Raw genomic sequence first — 6,000 nt, 5'->3', positions numbered from 1 at the left:
GGAGTTCTGTGTGCTGCTACCACCAACCAAGAGGTCAGTCTCTTTCTGCCTCCTCAGAATATGTCCAGATAGCTACTCAAAGTACAAGCCCACAGACTAAGGTCCTGCAGGCTGATGTGCTATAGTAGGTCTAAACTGCAAGGTCATTAGATCACATTACCAATGCAGGAAGTGAAGGATGCAGACAGTGACATTCTGTTCCCTGCCCTGGACTCTCACATATCTAGCTGTTGGAGCAGTGAAGCATTAGGATACACCTTGGCTCTGTGACAGTGCTTTGGCAGTTTCTCTTCAACATTACTTATTCATCATCCCTAGGAGCTAAATAAATGAATGGCACACTTGACAAGTGGGCCAGAGGCTGGAGGGATCCCACATGTCAGGTCATAATGATGAGAGCAGGCAGCAGCAAGCACTGCAGTAAAATTAAGCAAGTATTCCTAGTTCACATCCTTAATGAGGATCATTTTACAGCTATTTTGTCAATCCTTCCAAAACTATGCTAGCAGCACATAAGCATAATTCAACAGTTCCTGGGTTAGCAGTCAAATGGTAGCACCAGAAGCAGAACAATGTAATCAGAGTACAGCTGCATGCACACAAATTATCTTTGCTAGGATGCAGGTGCTGTGACATTATGTCTGTGCTTCTCTTGATCTGATCTGATGTGATCTGATCTGGTAGCTCTGCAGATCCAGGCAGCGTACCCTATGATTGTATCTGCTCCATTAGCTTCAGCTTAGCAGGGTCCTGGCCCTGCTGTGTTGCGCAGTATAGATAGCTCTCTAGCTTGTAAAGGGTAGAGTTTCTCCTTGGAAACCCTGCCGACACCACAAGCTGCTTTTCAAGCCAGTTATCTTTCTTAAGATGTGTAAACTGAAAAAGAAGTTCCTCTGGACTGCTGAGAAATGATACATGGCGTTACTTTCTTGTTTGTCTCAAAAAGACATATTGTTCAAAATCCAGTACTGAAGGAGTAATCTGAACTAAATTGATTTCATATTCTTCATTACTTTGTCCAATATTAAAAGAGTATAAATAAACATATAGAAGTGAGTGAATATAAAAGAAATTAGGTTATTATAATGAAATCCGAGAATTTGATCAGACTGTTTAAATCATGATACCTCAGAAAGTGTAGGGTAAAGAAGGGAGCCAGTAAGGGAGATATTTTGTTTAGAACCAGTCCTTTTTGCTGTTACTGTCATTGAGACTGGTGTACATATTATAACAAAAGATATGACAGGGAAAGTGAAATTTCCAGACTGGAATTAATGTTCCAAGCGCGGTCTTCTGAAATTACAGGTAATGAGGTTATAAACAATCCTTTTTACCAGAGGCAGGGTTGCACACAAGGGGAAAATCCAGTTAGAAGACATCACTTTTCCAGGTGACAGTAGTGGGACATCACAGCATTGCAATTAGAATTCCTAACCAGTGAAATGCATGAATCTTTCAGACTGCAAGGCTGAAAGCTATCTGTCCTGCAGATATTTGCAGTGAGTTTTACTTTTTTTCTGTGACTATGACTATCTGTTTCTGCTCACTAATAGATCCCCACATGATAACACATGTCTCATTCTCCCATCTGAGATGCAAAGCATGTAGATGCGAGGGAAGGGATTTAAAGGAGAGAAATAGAAAATTAGAAATAAGGAGGCTAGAAAAGGAGATGGACAGTAGGACAAGTGGGCCAGAAGTCCTGAGAGGAATTTAGGAGAATAGAAAAGACAAGACACATACACGTTGAGAAAGACATGTATGTAAGGGAATGATTTAAGAGTGTTCAGAGATGGATGCCAAAACTGGTACCATTTGTTTTGTCTCAAATGACTTGGTTTTGCAACTTTAACATAGGGATTGGCTGTTGAGGGGAATACCCTATAACTCTGGTATTAAAATAAAATAAAGGGGAACATTATTATCCAAGAGGAGAGATTTGGATGTCCAGCATTGGGAATTTCAGCTAATTTTGTCTGTAGCTTGGGACTGATGGTCTTTCTTGTACATATTTTCTTCACATCTTAAGTACCCTCACTGTTTTTCAGAAGGTACTGTGTTGCACTGCAGAGACAGCTGAAGTTATGTGGAGAAATCAATCTCTTGTCAAAACACACTGGAAGTTTAACAGAACAATTGCAATTAATTGAAAAACATGCAAAATCATTTTAGAAACTTCAAGGTCATGTTTAGGAGTGTTTGGCTCCAGGTTTCTTGATTGCAGTTGTCTTTTTCAGCATATATCTGAAATTTAAGTAAATATGAAAATCACATATCTCAGTCCCACTTCTCTGCCTTGGCCTTGTTCTCTCCTTTTTCTCTTCTTTCCTGCCTTTTCTGTGTTCAGAGTGCTCAGCTTTCTTCTTGGGTATCTCATGAGTGCATGTGGAGATGAAGGACTTGCACAACTGCAACATGCAGAATGTCTGGCCAGTTCTGCCAAACTTTGTTGGATGCTTTTTGGAACAGAAAGACTTCATCAAAACAAAGCTATTTTCTTCTTTTAGAGGAAAAAACAAACTTGCAAAGAGCAGCCACGTGAACCACCCTTTGATTCAAAGTGTTAAGCTAAAAAAAAAAAAGTAAAGTTGTTCCACTGGCTAAGATGGAAAGACTTTCCAACAAAAAAGAGTCCATTCAGGTCAACATCAAATCAGCCTGTTCCACTTTTGTGCTTTGTTTTATAATTAATTTTCTTTACACACACAGCATTTGAAATTGAAATAACTAGGTCAGGAGACCAGATTTCCAAGGCTGGGATTGCAATGAATACTTCACTATCCATGTGGAAATAAAAGGGCCGGTAGAGTGTCCTGCATGCCTTTTTCCCATTCTCATTTCCCCACAAGACAGTATTTCAGAGGCCTAGTGGTCAGCCAGCCACAAGGGCTGAGCAGCTACCACTGTAGTAAGAGAAAGGCTTAAAAAAAAAAAAAAAGAAAAGAAAGAAAACCTGTGACAAAAAAGCCTACCCCTCTCCAATGCAGTGGGGCATAGCTGTCATAACCTTTGAAACATCAATGCCTGATGGCTTCCCTGAGGTTAGTTTGAATGCCATCATTCAGACACTACAGATACCTCTCAAGGGCTTGATTTTCTGTTATCTTAGAGGTTGTTTGTAATCACTGATGTGAAAGTGAGTGGAAGGAATCAGGAGAGCAGAATTCTCTTCTTCTCTAGGCCCACATTTCCACCATCTAAGTAACCAAACAATGCAGAGCAAAGTAACAATCCTCCCTCCAAAAGCTCAAATTAAATTCTTGCAAGGCATTGTCACATTTTCACCTTTATTTTTTGGAAACACAGCTGAGAATCTGGCAATGCTGAAAACACTGGGAAGAGGAGATGAGAGAACAGAGTGAATACACAAACAGCTCCTCTCTATTTTCTTTTACAGTATCATAGCCAAAGATGTGAAAGAGGCAAACAGTGAGATTTGGTTTATGGAATCACAATTCTTTATTGTGATTTGCAAGAACTCAAAAGAACTGAAGTGCTTAAGGAATCTGAAATGACAAAGAGAAATTAAAGCATGATGCTAACTCTGGAAGTGACTTAACAGTGTCTGGAAAAGTCTTTGATATAAGCATCAAGAAAAAAAAAGCCAACAGACCAAAAATATGCTGTGATATTTTTTCTTTTGTTGTTTTGAGGTTTTGTTTTGGTTGATTGGTTGAGAGTTTTTTTGTTTGGGTTTTTTGGTTTTTTGTTTTTTTTTTGGTTTTTTTGTTTTCTTAGTTGGTAAAATTTTGTTTTGTTCCAGTTTTCTGCCTTCTGATTTTTTAACATGGTAAATCTCTTTGGATAAAAAACTAACTTTCTCAGGGTGATTTTTATTACAGATTCACTTACCTTGTTTAGATGCTTACCAGACTGGAAATCGAGGTATTTTATACAGCAATTTAAGCCAAGAAACAAGAAGAAAAAAGTTGTCTCCTAGGTAAACTAAAAATCTGGCCATAAACACTACATAAACCTAGTTGTGAGAGGCACAATGCAAGGCAGGTATACTGTAGAGCCTTAATGGAACTTAATTGATTTCCAAGTCACATAAAACTCTTCCATCACAAGAAAGTCCTGGATGTCTTTGATCTTGCTTACTGTTTTGTTGGGGTTTGGAGGTTTTTTGTTGTTATTGATAAAACTTCTTGCTTTGATGCAAATTAAATGAGAAATGCTAATCACATTTCATCAGATCATATGTCCCGCTGTTTATCTAAATTAGTTGCTGTTCCAAATACAGGAGTAGCTTCAAGAGAGCAAGACAATACCAGTATTGAAAAATATATTTTTTTCTTTTTTTACATAATGCTTAAATGTTTCTGTTGGAGCAGTGAAGGTGTAATTCCTTCTCTTAGAGTGGATGAAGACCAAAAGCTGGATCTGCACTTCAAGGAAAATGGAGGACCATGATTTTTTTTGGTCCAAAATACTGCAGAATTCTCAGTATTGAGAATCATCTTTCTGACCCTGTGCCTGACTACTGGAGTGTCACTTGTGCTGCTACATGGAGGACCGTCACATACAACCAGTAGAGTTAACTTCAGTCCATTAAGTTAAGCAGGATTTCTTTAACATGGAAGGGAGCAATGGGAGCTACTCATTTGATGAGAGGGCAGAGCATCAGAAGTAAAGGTAATTTTTACAAAAGCAAAAAGAGTCTCCTGGTGTTTTCTAACTCAGGTACCTCCTTTTACCATGCCCTTAAATTCTGTCAAATACAAGAAAATATAGGCATGCTGACAGATTAAACACAATCCCACATCTGGAGCTGCCTGGGCAGAAGAAGCCCACCAAGAGTTAGGTTAAGACAATGTACAAGTTTGTCAAAACTTTCCTTTGGTTATGTCTATGTCAATCTGATTGGATGGGGCTGTCCTGTGACCCTACATTCTTCTCCCAGTACTCGGGCATTAAATGCAATAAGCACACAGTTAGACCAGCAAAAGTGTTATCAGCCCATGAACAGTCTGTTTACAAGGAATGTTGAGTAAGGGTGGAACTGTGTAATCCTGCTCCAGATAAACAGAAGTTTTGTAGATATCCTGCGCACAACCCCCAGATTAAAAAAAAAAAAAAAAAGAAAAGAAAAAAAAAGCAAACAAAGTGCTAAATTGTGTAATAATGAAGGTGAGATGTTGATATTTCATGTAAAGGAAGGAAGCCAAGAGAGAAGGGTATGGTCATGCATAAATGATAAGGTCAAACTCACATCAAAATCCTTTCCTTCCTCCTTTCCTCTCTCTCTCCCTTTCCCTCCCTCTCCCTCCTTCCCTCTCTCTCTCTCGCAAAAATCTTTCCCTCCCTTCCTCCCTTCCTTCCTCTCTCTTCCTTTTTCCTTTTCTCCCTTTTTGCTCTTCTTTACTTCCTTCCTTTTTTCCCCTTTTCTAATTATATCAACCTCTGCTTTTTACACATTTCTTAATTCCCTTAATCCTCTTGTTGTGTGCCTTTGCAAAAGCATGGAAGAGTAAACATATTCTTTGCTTTAATGTGTAGGATCAGTTGGATTTCTCAGTATTATACAGACTTTTACTCTGGACACCACTAGATACTGCTCAAACAGAGAATGCAAACAATTTCAACACTAGGTTTAGCAATATTAAATTTCCAGTTTTTCTTTTCTCATGGTTGTGAGCAGAAAAGATTAATGATATCAAAGGAAATGCAGAAAAGGAGGAGGGTAATAGGCTGAGGGAAGAGAGGGTTTCTCCAGCACACAGAAGGTAAGGAGGAAAAGGTGAAGACATCATTGACACATATTTGCTAACCAGCATGGCTGGCTCCATACAAATTGTTTTCAGACCAATTTGTTCTGATTTCTTCTGCATCTGTGCGAGTGCATCTGCTTTTGTGGCAGCCTTGGCAGTGGTATTTACCAAATCCCTGTTTGTAAGTCTGTGTGCTTTGCAACACATGCTTTTTAATTCCATGGAAGCAGCATGTTCTAGAGAACTGCAGATGTTATTTTGTATCAGCTACCAGGAAGAAGCCCTAGGA

Source organism: Melospiza melodia, chromosome 3 (assembly GCF_035770615.1).
Source record: "Melospiza melodia melodia isolate bMelMel2 chromosome 3, bMelMel2.pri, whole genome shotgun sequence".
NCBI classification, from domain to species: domain Eukaryota; kingdom Metazoa; phylum Chordata; class Aves; order Passeriformes; family Passerellidae; genus Melospiza; species Melospiza melodia.
This window is presented reverse-complemented; position numbering follows the sequence as displayed.